The sequence below is a fragment of the Halichoerus grypus genome, chromosome 6 (genome assembly GCF_964656455.1).
Source record: "Halichoerus grypus chromosome 6, mHalGry1.hap1.1, whole genome shotgun sequence".
Taxonomy (NCBI): domain Eukaryota; kingdom Metazoa; phylum Chordata; class Mammalia; order Carnivora; family Phocidae; genus Halichoerus; species Halichoerus grypus.
The window spans coordinates 165,655,088-165,670,211 of record NC_135717.1 but is presented as its reverse complement, the minus strand read 5'-3'; the positions used below and the strand labels follow the sequence as shown (position 1 = coordinate 165,670,211).

Here is a 15,124-nt window from a genome sequence, read left to right as displayed (position 1 = left end):
TAAGATGGTAAGAGTATCAGGCCACCTTCATCTGGATGAGTGCAATATTCTTTATTATTATTATTATTATTGTTATTATTATTATTATTATTTTTGGAGGCAAGACAAGAATTCGGAAAACGGGACTCTGGTCTTTTATTTCTTAATTTTTTGAAATATTTTATTTTATTTTGTATTTAACTTAATTTAATTTTATTGGGGGGGGGGACTCTGGTGTTTTAAAATGTAAAATCCAATCTTCCTCCAGACTTTGCATCATGTTCTTATTCCATTCCAGTTCCTTGAGGTTCACAGAAAATGAGACCAGGAAAAACGGAGGTGAGAGCAGGTTTCCGGCTTCCTCTTTGAGATGCCTTTAGGGCCCCCTAGTGGCTGTTTTAAGACAGTTTTGTTTTGTTTTGTTTTGTTTTTTTTAGGATTAGGTCTCCTTGACCCTGATTAAAAAAAAAAAAAGACCTTTCTGAATTTCTCCTGTGACAGGTGCAATAAGTGTGTGGAGAGAAATAGATAACGGTTAGTTTAAAGGGCTCAATATTTTTTCACTTCTCAGTTCTTAGCAAAAGCAGTGCAGAATCTTTAGAAATAACAGATATATCACCTTACATATTTTATTCTGCATTTCTCATACTATATTATGTCATAGCTGAAATCCTTTTAAGACATTTATATCCTGGTTTGTGTCAAAGGGCTATAATTCATAGGTAAGTACATCTTACCTTAGGCTTTATACATACACACATGCACCTATCCATCCCATTGGTGGGGCAAAGGGATTCTTTTTATGTGGGGCTTCACATGATATTAACTAACAGAAGGGCTCCGTTTGTGGAATATTTCACTCTGACAACATTCCTATCATTTAGAACATTAGATATGCCACCGACTTCAAACACTGCAATACTGAACTGATAGAGCAAAGCTTTATGCATTAAGGTGCCTATTGACTGATGCAAGTAATTTTTGTGAGATCCTCTAATAATGAAATATGTCTTCAGTGTATCTTATTGACCAGAGTGAATATTGCTCCCTCTCTCACTATGGTCATATTTTTCTTTCTAAAATCCAATCTAGACAATGCACTACCCTTCGGTAATTATAATTGAGATGTTTCTTTACCAGATGCTTATCTTTTAGTTAGTTTCTGATATTATTCCATTATTTCTCCTTTGCTTGTAAATTTCAGGTCTCCCTCCCCTTCCTCAGTCACATTACCATTATTAATATGCTAATGTATTGTAATAATGCATTTTACACCACTAACGAAGTGAAGCAATGCAATGAATAAAAAGCAAGCCCAAATTCTTGCTTTAACTTTACCCGGTTCCAGGGCGGGGGTTGGAGTAGGGGAGGAGGAAGAGTAGGAAGGACGGTCGACCCGCAAAAAATAAAAATGATCTCCTTGTTTTCAGCGCGTTCTAGAACAGAGCTGCACGTCAGAGGAAGAACCGAGCAGCATTCGAGCTAAAAGGATTGGCATTAAACTTTGACACTTTAATGGTCTCTAGGATATTAGATAATATTTTATCATATAACGCTCTTCTCAGAGACGGTAGTGACATCAAAACCAGATACGATCTCCTATCCCTGCAAACCTGAAGGGTGAGACTCAGCCCCGCGGAGATAAGGCAGCAGGACCCCAGCTTCACAGTGAACTTATCCTGAAGCTCCAGAGCAAGCGTTTTTTACTTCTTCGCCGGGGACGCTGCTGTGTAACCGCTACCTTCTTTTTTTGCATTCTCTGCTCGGTCTGCCGCTGAGATTAGGTAAACAGCGCTCCGGAGCTGGGGAAGAGCGGGTGGTGGTGCACGAGGGGTGGGGGCGGGGGGTATTGGGGCGGGGGGGTCGTTGCCTAAAGAGACTGGAAGGAAGGGAGGGCATGGCGGAAGGGTCCCGGCTGGGTCGAGCTGAAGGCCGAGAGCGGGGTTACTTGGCGGGAGCCAGGTCCCGAGCGGAGTGAGGGACCAAACCTCCGAAACCCTTGGGCCCCCAGCCTGACCTCTGGGGAGTGTGGTCGGTACCGCAGCCCAAGCTCGGCGTCCTTTCCTTATGCAACCCCCCCCCCCCCCGCCTTGCACTTTATCTCTGCTTTTGCATCCTTTCCCTGCCCCTTCCAAGAGTAAGGTGGGCTTCCCGTTGCCTCATCTAAGCCCTAGGGCCGAGAAAGAGAGAGAGGCACGCGGAGGCGAGGCTGGGACCCGGCGCCCGCCGGGCCGGGGAGGGGTGGGGACCCGGGAGGGAAGGGGACCCCAGAAGCCCTGGGACGAGCTGAGGAAAAACCCGGGAGCTGGATCGCGCGCCGGAGCTCTGGTCTCCCAGTCAGAGTTGCCCATCCCTCTGCATCCTTCTCTCCCGCCTGTTCTCCCCTCCTTTGGGTTTTTCTCTCCAGGCCTCCTCCTTCCATCCATTGTCACACCCCCGCCCCCTTTGCCCAGCCGATTTCATCCACTCCTTCCGTAGCTTCGTAGCTTCGGAGGACTCTCGGCGCCCCACTCTCGGCTTTAGGGCTGGGAAGCTGGAAGTCCATTCAGTGGGATGTCGCACGCGGGGCTCGTGTGCCGGGAAGGAGAGCAAGAATGAAATCGGAACGGGGAGGGGCGTGTTGTGCGTGCATGGGTGTGTGTGTGGGGGGCAAAGAAATGCAGTTTTCCCGAAAGAACAGGGAGCCTTGGACCGGATTCTTGGATACAGAGCCGCAAAGAATGCTGTCAAAGCCCTTCATCGTGGCTCCTCGCAGCCTCAGGCTGCCCCATACCCTGCCCACCTCGGAGAGAAGCGGCGACCCGAGTAGAAGTGGAGGCGGGGAAACTTCCTACTTCCCACGACGGCGGTTTTGTACAAGGGGGAGTGGACAGGCTGCACGGCCCTGCGAGCCTGCCGGCGTCTAGACAGCGGCAGCTGCGGACCCGTCCCTCTTCCCTTCCCCCTCTTTCCGCGAGGCTGGCCAAGCCTGAGGCGGCCGGGAGCCGCCGGGGTGGGGGGAGAAGGGCGGGGAGCTCCCAGCTTGCACCCTTTCATCCGGACCCCGGCCGGGATCCCGGCTCCGGGTGTTGCTTCCACCCGCGTGCGAGCGAGCTGGAGAAGTAGAAGGGAGGAGCCTCGCGCGAGGGGGCGGAGCCCAGGCGGGGGTGGCCTCTCAATCCGTGCGACTGCGGCGCCTGCCATTGGCCGGCCGCGCCGTCACGGGGTGGAGGCGGGCGCCGAGGCGCGCGCTGGCTCCGCCCCCGCCCGGAGCCCGGCCCGGGCTCGCGGTCCCCCCCAGCTGCACAGACATGACACAGACACACAGTCACTGCAGCTGCTGAGCGAGCCCGGCGTTCTGGGCACGCGGCGGCGGGGCCAGCCCGGAGCCCGGACCCCAGCGCCCGCCCGCCCGCCCCCCCGCCGGCCCCCGCGCGGCGGCCCCCGCCTGGCCAGGCGCGGGAGGCGGGGATCGCGCGCCGGCTCCGGCCAGCGGCGCCCGGCTGCCGGCGGCGGCTGCAGCGGCCGCCCAGCTCCGAGCGCCGGGCGCTCGGGGAAGCCGGCGAGTCTCGGAGGCGGCGGCGGCGGCCGAGGCCGGCGAGCGCTCCCGGCGGCAGCGGGGCCGCCCGCCTCGGCTCCCCGCACCCACCGCGCTGCGCCCCGCCTCCGCTCCGGTGACCTTCCCGGGGCGCCTCCCCCGGCCCCGCGCCCCCGGCCCCGCGCCCCAGGCCGGGGCGAGGCCCTCTCCAGCGCTCCTTCCCGCGGAGCCGCGGGCGGGCGGGCGGCGCAGGCCCGGGGGGAGGGGGCGCCGCGGCCGGCTGCAGCCTCTCCGCCGCCGCGCTCGGCGTCCGGCCCGGTCGGACTGCCGCTGCCCCGCCGCCGCGCGGAGCCCCGGCGCCCGAAGCTGGGGGCGCGGCCGCGCTCGCCTCGCGGGGCCGGGAGCGGGCAGGCCCTGCCCTGAAGGGGCGAAGCGGCGGGGAGCACGGGAGGTGGAGCCGGCCCCGGCGGCCGCCCCGCGTCTCTCCCCAGCGCCCCCTTCCCGGACCCAGCCCGTGGCGGACGCAGGCCCCTGCCCATGCGGGGCGCCCCCGGCTCGGAAGAGTCCTTGGGGCAGGGAGCAGCTCCAGGCAGCGGCGCCGGAGGGAGAGAAAGAAGGGACAGTGCTCAGCTTGGGCGGCCCGGACCCTCCCCGCAGCGTTTGGAGCCGGGGGCCGCCCCGAAGTCTGCGCTTGGCACCGCCGCTTGAACTAGGGCAGCGCCTGCTGGGACCCCGACCCGGACCCCCTGCGCCTTGTAGGCGGCGGCGGCGGGGCCGCCACGCCACCCAGCTCTTCCGCGGTCTCTCTGTGTTTGGCGGCAGTCACGGCCAAGGTAAGAGCCCGGGGGTGCTTGAGAGCCTCGGTGGGGGCGCCCTGGTGAGCGGCGCCGGACAAGTTCTCCGAACCTGTAGCTGGTATCCCCGGTGAGGGCACACCCTCAGCTCCTGGGTCAGGAGCCCTGGACAGGCCGGAGGTGCAAGTCCACAAGTCTCTGATGTCCCCAGGACCCTTCTCAGGGACTGCCCCGCTCCTAGGCACAGAGGCTGCTAACCGGGGGCAAGCAAGGAGGAGTTTCCCGTCCACACCGGGAGGTGGTGTGCCCGAATCTCGCACCCCCACCCCCCCAGTCCCCGCAGCTTGTTAGCTGTGGGCACCTGTACTTTGGGGATCCTGCTGTGTTTTTCGCTGTCCCTCTTGGGTGATCTTTACCTGCCTTTCCTGGTGTGATGCTGTAAAGAACTTTTCTTTGCTCCTTGTGGTAGAGAGTCAAGGCGATTTAGGGTGAGTAGCCAGAGCTTTTTGTCCCTCTATAGGACAGAGTGGTTGGATGGCAGCGCTCTCTGTAGAGAGGAAACCTAAGCAGAGTGGCCGTCCTGTTAGACAAAGCTGCTTATGATGAGAGATCAGTGTATGGCGATCCAGGCATTCCTGTGACTGTCTCTGTTGCTGAAGGGTGCAGTGACTGACTCCAAAGTTCGTGCATCCTTAAGTTATTTTGTTTATTGCTCTATTACCTTCTTTAACATTTTCCTTTTTAAGGAACCTCAGTCCTACAAGGCTGTCCTTGCGAGTTTAAAATTTATTAAACCTTTGAGATTTCCCTGGAACAATCTGATTTTAAATGGGTCACTTAGGAGGGAACAGATTGTCTCTCTTACATTGAATCCATCCCCCGGGTGACCCTGTTTAATGGGGATGGATTTTTCTCGTCCCTGAGCTGGTGTACCTCGGTTGAGCAGGTTTCTGTTGAATTCCGAATCTGTGAATTTTGTCGCTCAGTCCATTAAAATGATCTCCTGAGGGAGCAAAATAGCAGCTTACATTTTCTGTGAATGTCACAGGAAGTTTTACAGGGTCTTATGTAAGTTCCCCAAGAGAGCACTCAGGCTCCTGCTTCCTTCTTGGGGGGTATGAGGTGGGGCGGTCACCTCCCCTAAATGCAGATCGGTCCGTCTCTGACAGGTGGAAACCCAAAGTGCTTATTCACTCCGTGGATGCAGTCACTTCAGGCTCATTTTTCTCCTTACCTCGCTTGTCTTCCCTCCCCAGGAGTCAGCTTTGGTAGACTTAAGGGAAAGTTCTAAATTAGGAAAGGAATAAGTGGTGTTTTCTTTTCGCATCTCTCACAAATGGGTGACATGAATGAATTACTCACGGGCATGAGTCCTCACTGGGGATAAAAAACAAAACAAAACAAAACAAAACCTGGCTTTAAGGTTTCACACATCTTAGTATACCTTTATATTTCAGGAGTGTTTTACTTCAGTGAAAATTGTTTGAGGAGAACACACGTTTATCGAGGCTGGCCCTGTTAATTCCACACCAGGAAGAAAACTAATTGGAACAGAGAGGCAGAAGTTGTCAAGATTTAGGTGTTAGTGGGTTTTCAAGTAGTGGCAAGGACAGGAAACAAATCTGCCCAGTCGGATAGAGAGGTGTTCAAAGCAAATGTTGGATCACTCTGGAGTGGGCAGTCATCCACTGACAAGTGTGGGTTCTTTTCCTTCACGTAGTGAAGCATGCTGGCTAGTGGGTTAACTTTTTAGTGTGAGGTAATGCAGATCACATTGGCTTTTAAACCCGATATAAGGGCCTTGGAAATGACAGGTCAGGTTTTCCGGTCTCCTCCTAAGTCCCAGAGAGCTTCCATCTCTTTGGGGAGATGTGAAGGTTTCCTTGGGGTTCTGGGTTCCTGAGCTGTGGATTAATGTGGATGCAGAATGCAGGAGCATCTCCATCCTTCAGCCACTTACAGTAGCGGGACACTAGGGGGACTAGTCTTCTGTTCTACCACCAAGGAAGAAAACACAAGGACCCACGTTACAAAAGGCTGTGGTTTATCTTTAGGCTCCTGAACTTGACTTTTTGGTACCTGATGTATGCTTGCATGAATGAGTGGATTCCAAATGCTGAATGATGGGTCTCATCACATCTAAAGTGTCATTTCGACAAGTCAGGACTGGTTAACTGCAAAGTTCTGAGTATACGAGGGCTATACATTTCAGGAGATAGAACTTCCTGCAAACTCCATCCTTTGGGCATTAGACCATGCTAACTTTGTGTTCCCTGAGGGTTTGTGATCAGAACTGCCTTTTTTTTTTTTTTTTTTTGGTTTTGGACTGCATGTCACCTGCAGTCTTCATAAAAATCCCATAAAATCATCCATCCTAAATGGAGTCTAGAATCAACTCCATCAAACTTGAAATTTCTTACTGTCATCCCTTAAAAATACATACCTTGTATTTTTACACATATAACCTTCGACAGTCTGGTTTGCACTTTTGTCTCAGATGCTCTCTACTCTTTTAACAGCATTAAGTCATTAGCGTCTAGGTTTCTTCCAGCAGAATTGGAAGATAATTCTATTTTGCTGAAGAACAAAGCCCCATTGCCCAGGCTTACCTTATCCATGTGGCCAAGTCTTATCAAAGCTGACTCCAGAGGTGGGCAGGCAAAAAAGGTGAGAGGCAGAGTCCAAGAAGAGATTACCCTGCTCAGAATACTGGCACCAAAGAAAGCAAATGTCACCAAGATTTGAGACTCACAGTTTTCTAAAAGCCCCAACTCAGCATATGGAATTAGACTCAGTGTTTGGAACTTGTGAACCTATGTGAGTTTTTACATTTTCCTGAACTCTGGGGTCTGGTAGACCACATTTGTGATTTTTTATCCATATGTGTAGTGCATATTTAGGTAGTTTGAAGGGAGCTATTGTTGTGGTCTAAGGAAAACTGTCAGCATAAAGCTTTATTTCTGCTATTAAAGCTTTATAGTTGTTTCTCATAGGCACAGTATAGCCAAGGGGTGAGAGATTGGAGCAGGAAAATACTATTAAATTTGTCATTGAGCATCAACTGGTGAAAACTGGTCTTGGAAAAGATATATACCTGGTCCTAAGGCATGAATGAAGTCTTGTGACTTTCAGGGAAGCCAGGTGGCAGAGGGAGAGTAAGAAGCTGAGGCAGTATTCTGGTCTTCCTTAGGGTCTGTGAATAATGGGAAGGCATCTTTGAGCCAGAGTTCTCAGAGAGTAGGGAGCACGCAAGATCGGGGGCCGGGGGTCGGGGTAAGTAAGTCCCAGGGGACTGAGGGCTCCAGGCACCCAGCCACTGACACCCTTGAGCAATACAGCCAGCTCACAGGATCCGCGGGTGGTGCTGAGGCTTTGCGGCTCTCCTCCAGCGCATTTGACATTGAGAGGTCCGCGGGCACTCCCTTCCTCTCTGACCACATCGACCCTTGGAGGGCAGTAGGCGGCAGCCAGTAAACTTACAACATAAGCAAATGTATTTTAGAAAACGTTTCTCCTTTTAACTCAAATAATAATTGAACATCTATTATGTGGCAGATGCCATGCTCCACTTGGAGGCTGCAGAGGTTTCACATTTCGTTCAGGGAAGCAGAAGTCCAGGGGACGAACCATTATCATGAGCTAAGTGCTGTTTTATAGGTTTGTGCAAAGGATGAGTTTGAGTTTGCCAGAGGAGTAGAAGGGAAGGGAGTCCCAGCTAGAAAGAACAGCATGGAAACCTTAAAGTATGTACTGTGTATGGAGAACAGTCATTAGTTAATGTGGCTGGAAGGTGTTCTGGGAGAGGGGAAGCCTGGTGTTAGAAGGGAGATAATTTAATAGGATTCCACGCTGGGGACTAGCTTCATGCTCCCTGTATTAAAATGGTGACAAGAATGGTTTCTGGATAAGATCCCAGAGTACCAGTTGATTATCCCACAATAAAAACAGGAAAAGGAATTTTCTTTTTTTGTCCTTTATCCTTCTACATTGAGCACTTTGCCTGTTCTTTAAAAAAACTGTTAGAATGCAAGTAAAGGGTCCCTTATCAACCTTAAGTCTGCCCTCTTGTGTACGTGCATTCCATCTGGGGCTTTCATTATGTGATTATGCAGCAGTGGGAGAAATGACGATGTTACTTGACAAATGATACAGTATGGGGGAAAAGTCCTTCTCTCTGAGAACAAATTCCATTGTGTCAGATGGGCTTCTCGGTAGAGTTATGGCCACGTTTAGCACTAGAACAAGGTTCTAGTATTTGAGTCAGTTCAGTTCTGGCCTAAACTTTCTTTGCTGTTGGAAAAGGAAGAGTTTAATAATGAGGACGAGTGTGTGTGCATGCCTGTGTGCATACGTGTTTGTGTATGTGTGTGTGTGTTGTTGGATGAGCAAACTGTATAGTGAAGAAGAAAAGCAACAGTGTAACTGCTGGAGGATGTTAGGGAGAAAGGAAAATCACAGTTGCAGCAGTGAGCCCCAGGGCAAAATATATTTAGATTTTTTTCAGATATAGGAGCCAGAGAATGGAGGGAAAAGAAGCCTGTGTGTGTGTTTTGCCTGTATCATCTTTACCTGTGTTGAGTGGGAGGCAGGGTGATTTAAGTAAAATCAGGAGATCTGGGTCTAGTCTTGCATCATCTGTTGCAAACTTGCTGTGTGACATTAGAATACTGCTTGACCTCTCTGGGCTTCAGGCATTGTCTCTATACATCAGTTCTGTACCTTGCAGCTAGGAATTTAGGGCCCAGAGAGGGAATGGGTTTGCCTAAGTTAGTGGCAAAGCTCCGACTATTTAAGATTTCTAGCTCTGAAATGGGAAGAGGCCTGACCAGTTCAAAGGTGTACTCTATCTTGAAATATAAAACACCATGGGTAGACAATGCTGAAGAAAAGAAGCGTGAAGTCTTTGCTGTGTTGCTTGTAGATTCTCTGATCTCTCTCTCTGATATATTAGGTCGTTCACACATAAGCATCTGGACTTGCCTGCTAATTTCTTAAGTAATATGAAAGCAACTTGGTTTTGATGTTACCTATTCTTTGAGAACTACTTGAGAATTAAGTATGTTGTGATAAAAAGCAATGCTGAAAATTTTGATTGTCTCCAGTTGACCCTTGGGGATTTTGCAAAGTCTGGACTCTACCGTGGAAAGGGGAGCCCTTTCATTTGCCCCATGGTGGGGGGTGTGTGTGCCATTTACCTTGTAGACAAGCTCTTGGGTGAGTATGAGGGAGGGATGTTTAGAAGAAAAATGGATGCAGAAAAGCAATCCGTGTAGATGCACAAGTTGGGAAAAATGAAAACCAATTTAATTTTATGCCTCCACATTTGTGTTCTAGAAAGAAGGGTTCTCTCTACTCAGGCATTGATTTCCTGGCTATAGAGGGCAGTGCTTATTGGAAAGAGGAGATTCAAAGTGAGTGCAATGTAAATACGACTTTTTAAAAAATTATTATTTCGATATTGATGCTAAGTATCGGAGTGCTCTATTTTAGCAGAATTTGGCTTATAAAATTTGATTTTAAAGGCAAACACTTTAAGACAAGTAATTGGGGTACAAAAGATTTTTATTTTACAAAAGGGATTCATAAAAGGCTCTTTTTAATAGCTAGTTCCTTTATTGTATTTCAAATTATTTGATTAAGACAATCATGATGGATGCTTTTGGGAGCCTTATCTGTTACGTGACACCAAGGATTTTTTAATACAAACTTCAAATGTTTTAACATATAACTCCCTATGTTCACCTGCCAGGGACCCTAATATGGAATTGTATTACTGAAAGAAGTCTGGTAGTTATATCAACTTTCATAACCACTAACCAGCACCTACTGTTCCCTTACTAACCCAGTTACTTGAGGGCAGATTTACTTGTTTAACTGCTGTTCTTCCTGGAGGTAGCAGTCCTAACTACACACCTGTCTGAGTTCCTTAACCGCTCCCACTGAGGTTCTGCCTCTAAGAATATATCAAGAACAGAAGTGGTTTAAAAAGTAAATTAGGTAACGGGCTCCTGGGTGTCTCAGTCGGTTAAACGTCTGCCTTCGGCTCAGGTCCTGATTTCAGGGTCCTGGGGTCTCACTGCTCATGCTCCCTGCTCAGCGGGGAGTCTGCATCTCCCTCTCCCTCTGCCCCTCTCCACCACTCCTGCACGCTCTCTCTCTCTTTCTCAAATAAATAAATAAAATCCTTTAAAAAAATTAAAAAAATAAATTAGGCAAGAATTTCTAGGATTCTGAGTTTTCATAATTGCGGAGACATGAATTAATTGGCTTCTGCCTAGGTATACAGGAGAGGTGATAAACGTAGGAGATGTTCAGAAGCATGCTAGCCTACTGGCTCTTCCTTCGCTGCGACTGAGATATCTAGGGCTTTTTCGGTTTTTGTTCCTTTATCTCTTATGAAAGTTTCCAGAAAGGAATTTGTTCTAGGAATGAAATAAAATGTAAGGCGTTTGAGGCTCCAGAGGTAATTTGGGGCAACCTGGAGTTGTAGATAATCACAGGCTGGGGCTGGAATGGAAAGTGCCATATCGGGCGCCTGGGTGGCTCAGTTGGTTAAGCGACTGCCTTCGGCTCAGGTCATGATCCTGGAGTCCCTGGATCGAGTCCCGCATCGGGCTCCCTGCTCGGCAGGGAGCCTGCTTCTCCCTCTGATCCTCCCCCCTCTCACATGCTCTCTCTCTCTCATTCTCTCTGTCTCAAATAAATAAATAAAAATCTTTAAAATAAAAAAAATAAAAAAAAAAAAAAAAAAAGAAAGTGCCATATCACCGGTAATTTTAGCCTCTCTTGTCACATTATGGGGCTGCGCTTTGGAAGGGCAGCAAATGAAGATGGAGATGGAGCCCTGACTACAGGGAGAGGTTTGCTTTTCACATAGTCCTTTTTTGAAGTACCAAGGCCAGCTGGGAAGAAGGGGCTTGCTGATTTTTCCATGGAAGAAGCAGTAGAATTTAGGAGGATTTAGAGCAGAACATACACATGTGAGCATTTCTTTCTTCCTGTTTTTTTTTTTTTTTCCTTCTTTTTTTCATTTAAATCCAGCAGGGAATCCTGGGCTCTCCAGTGTGATTGTGTGGTTAGGGATTGCCTTGGATACATCGGTCACCGATTTATTATTGAGTAAGGTTAACATTTCTGTGGCTCCTGGGAAACACCCCTTCCCCCCTTTTGTTTCCAGAACAGTTGCGTCCATCCTTAGTATGCCAGCCTCCTTGACTGATGTGAGCGCTCATCTGGGAATGACATTTCCTGGTTGTTGCAGGAGCCAAGGGAGGTTCAGGCAGAGTGAATCAGCAGGTAGGGCTTTTCCCCTGCCTGCAGGCATGGTGCCCCGTGCTTAGTAGGTCTGCACAAAATAAGGAGTGTGGCCACACAGAATGATTTGTTTGTTGAATGAACAAGCGGTCGTGTTCTCAGTGCTGCTGGGGGGGGGGGTGGGGGGTGGGACGTGCCGGGAGAGGGAGGGCGCGTGAGTATCAGCGGACGTACGGACTTGAGGCCTCTCCAGGAAGATGTTATTTTAAAAATGTGAAGGACATTTCAGGTCAGCAAACTGAACTCTCTTTGGGGTCATTGTTGTGGTTCAAACGCTGATGGCTTTGTCACAAGGCAGGGGGAGTACAGTACCGGCATGCATGGCCGCTTTCCTTTGCTCTCACTTTGTGGGGATTTTGACTTTTCTGGCACCAGACGAATGGGCGTGCCCTAACGCCTGTCGAGTACCTGCCGGGTGGCCTGGAAAAGCGTGGATTGTTGCTGATGCTCTTCCCAGTGCTGGGGAGGGTGATTATGGAGTGACCTGGGGGGAGCTGAGGGGTGTGGCTCCCTTTGAGGAGGAGGGGGAGGAGGAGGAGGGCTTGGGAAAGCTGGGAAGGCTGGAGCCTTCTGTCTCCTCTGGGAGACCTCTCCACTGCCATCTTGGTATCTGTTCGTTCTCTGTTTTCATGAATCACCCCCCCCCCCCCGGGCTTTTCCATGTCAGAATTCTCTGCCCCAGGGGCAGAGCTGTCCTGTGGAGACACTGCAGGGCTGGAGGCGCCTTGGGTCCCATTGCACCAACGCCTTCCATTCATAGCTGTGGCTACTAAGGCCAGGGAGATAAAGAGAATGATGCAGAGAGGAGGCGGGACCAGAACCCGGGCTTCCCCACCTCCCCACGCGGCCCGTGGCTCTGCCTTCTCACACCTGTGACTTCTAGGTGTCTGTCCTCAGCCCTTTCCCTACCCTTGGTCTCTCTATGTCAGCTTATTCCATACCCAAAAGCATGTTCCTCAAGCGCCTCCTTCGTGCCAGGCTCTCTCCCATTGGATCATTTTGTGCCATTTCAGCCTTTCAGCACGCCAGGTGGTGGGCGCGCTTACTCTCCCACTTGCAGGGTGTGGAAGCTGAGGCTTGCCCGGGTCACACAGCCAGGAAGCATGGGGCCAGGACTCAGCTCAATGTGTGGTCTCAGTGCTGACCTTGCCCTGGCTTCCCCACCTGTCTCCACTGGCCGTCAGCTTAGCTTCCCCGCTGTCTACGCTTGCCATCTGCCCTAGGACTCTGCAGGTCTTCTCTAGTCCTGGCCTCTTGGCTATTGCCTAAAAATGGCCCTTGTTTTCCCACTTGGTTCTGATACTGCTTCTCCCTTTTTTGGATCAGACTCCTCCATCCTCTGTCCTTTCTCTGTCCAGTCACCATCTCTCCTGCCTACAGGCCCCGGGCACTCCGTATATCCTTGTTGGCATTTCCTTCACTCATTCAGCATCCACTCAGCCACCACTTCTCAGCCAGCATTCACTAAACTGTCACGATGTGCAGGTCTCGTCTTGACATCGGGACCAGAGATGAGATCACCTGCCATCATCAGTAGCCTTGTCTTGGTGAGGGAGGTAGATGCTAATAAAGGCATGGACGAAGGACAGTGGGCGCAGTGTGTTGGGTAGCATTATGCTTGAGGGAGTCAAAGAAGAGAATATTCGATCTGGGTCTTAGTGAATAGGAGATGGAAGAACAGTGTGGGAGGAGGCATTGCCCCCAAACCCCGAAGACTGTGCTTGTCTTCTAATGCTTGACTTTGTCAGTGTCCAGATACTTTTTTTTTTTTAATGTTTTATTTATTTGAGAGAGAGAGAGCACGCACAGGCAGGGGGAGGGGCAGGCAGAGGAAGAGGGAGAAGCAGGCTCCCCACCGAGCAGGGAGCCCGATGCGGAGCTCGATCCCAGGACCCTGGGATCATGACCTGAGCCAAAGGCAGAGGCTTAACCGACTGAGCCACCCAGGTGCCCCAACCAGATACTTTTCTTATTCCCGCACTTGTGCGTCAGCTCCTTAAGCACTGTGGCTAGGTTAGCCCATCTGAGTACCTGTGGGTATGTCTTGCTACACTCCTGGCACTTAGGAATCCTAAAGTAATCATTCATTAAATTAAATTGAAAGCCTGCTGCACTTGCCCTCAAGAAACATAGTTGGAGAGATTTAAAGAATGTGTGATAAATTAAACAACAATGGAAGATTCAGACGAACAGGTTCAGAGCAAGAATAGAAACTATGCTGCAGTGCAGTGAATGGTTGGGGATTATTGAAGCTGGATGGGAAATCAGAGGCGGGAGTTTGCTTTAGCTGCTTAAACTCGGTGGAGGTAGGAGTTGAGTTGGGTCTTTGGACGCAGGATGGTTAAAATCTGAACAGAAGATTTGCAGGGGAGGTCAAGGGTTAGGTTGACAAATACGTATTTCTGGATTACAGGATAAGCCAGCTTGGGTTTCTGTTAGCAAGGAGTTGGAGATGAACTTGGCAAGCTAGGTTGGGGGCTGTGGGCTCTTGGAAGGCAGGGTGACTTCTGATCAGGAGGATGGTGTATTCAAAGCTCTGTTTTAGGGGCGCCTGGGGGCTCAGTCGGTTAAGCATCTGCCTTCAGCTCAGGTCATGATCCCAGGGTCCTGGGATCGAGCCCTGGGTTGGGCTCCCTGCTCAGTGGAGAGCCTGCTTCACCCTCTCCCTCTGCCTGCCCCGCCCCCGCCCGCTCATGCTCTCTCTCTTTCAATCTCAAATAAATAAATAAAATCTTAGGGGAAAAAAAAGGCTCTGTTTTAGGAAGATGAGCCTAGTAACAGTATTGGGGTCAGACTGGAGTGGGGAGAGATGGAAGCTGGGAGGCCATTGAACAGGCTTTTGCCTTAGTTCATGCACGAAGCTGTGAAGACCACTGGGCTAGAACGGGTACGGTGGGGATGGAAGCTGAGAGGAGCTTCTGCACTTTTCTCCAATCCCCATCATCGGTACAGAATTCTGAGATGGTTTTCATTGCCCACCGGAAAGCGGCCTCATTGGAAAAAGTTTACTCTTGAAAATAGCAGCAATTCTTGAAATAGCACATTCTCCCTTGGTGTGGCTGGGCGTGGGGATGGGGCTTGGGTGAAAGTGCACTCTCCAGAGCTGCTTTTACTGGGGGGTTTGTTCCAACGAGCCCAGGGTTATAGAACAACCTTTTTCCTAGCCTTGGATGACACCCAGTAAGGGACGGAATAGAGACAATTCTTCTTTTCCTCATGAGTGGTTCCCAAAGCAGCTGCAGTGGGCCGAGAGCAAAACGGCTGGAGCTCTGACATCTGGGCTCCCGATCTACCTTAAAAGTAAAGCTGTGCTGTGCTTCCCGGGACTGTTGGTGTTTCTCTGCCTGAGGATGGGTTTGCTGGGAGACAGCAGTACCCACCTTTCAGAATTGCCGCGGAAGCCATTCTGGATAACAGAGGTTTTCAAATAGACTAGCCTGATCCCTTATAGATAAGAGAGCCTTTATTTTTAATCTTTAAAGAACAAGGGCTTTTCTAGAATGTTCTGTGTATTTACACT

General features: G+C 50.2%; 1 protein-coding gene across 3 annotated transcripts in view; it reads left to right on the top strand.

Moving 5' to 3' along the window:
* Positions 1-1,465: 1,465 nt before the first annotated feature.
* Positions 1,466-15,124, top strand: part of LARGE1 (LARGE xylosyl- and glucuronyltransferase 1) — a 522,085-nt gene continuing 508,426 nt past the window's right edge. Inside the window, exon 1 of one of the 3 annotated variants that reach the window (XM_036093490.2) lies at positions 1,466-1,763. The gene's annotated coding sequence lies outside the window, so the exon portion shown is untranslated. Of the gene's footprint in view, positions 1,764-4,049; positions 4,330-15,124 lie in introns of those variants that run through there. The other 2 variants (XM_078076520.1, XM_036093487.2) reach the window with 2 other exon arrangements.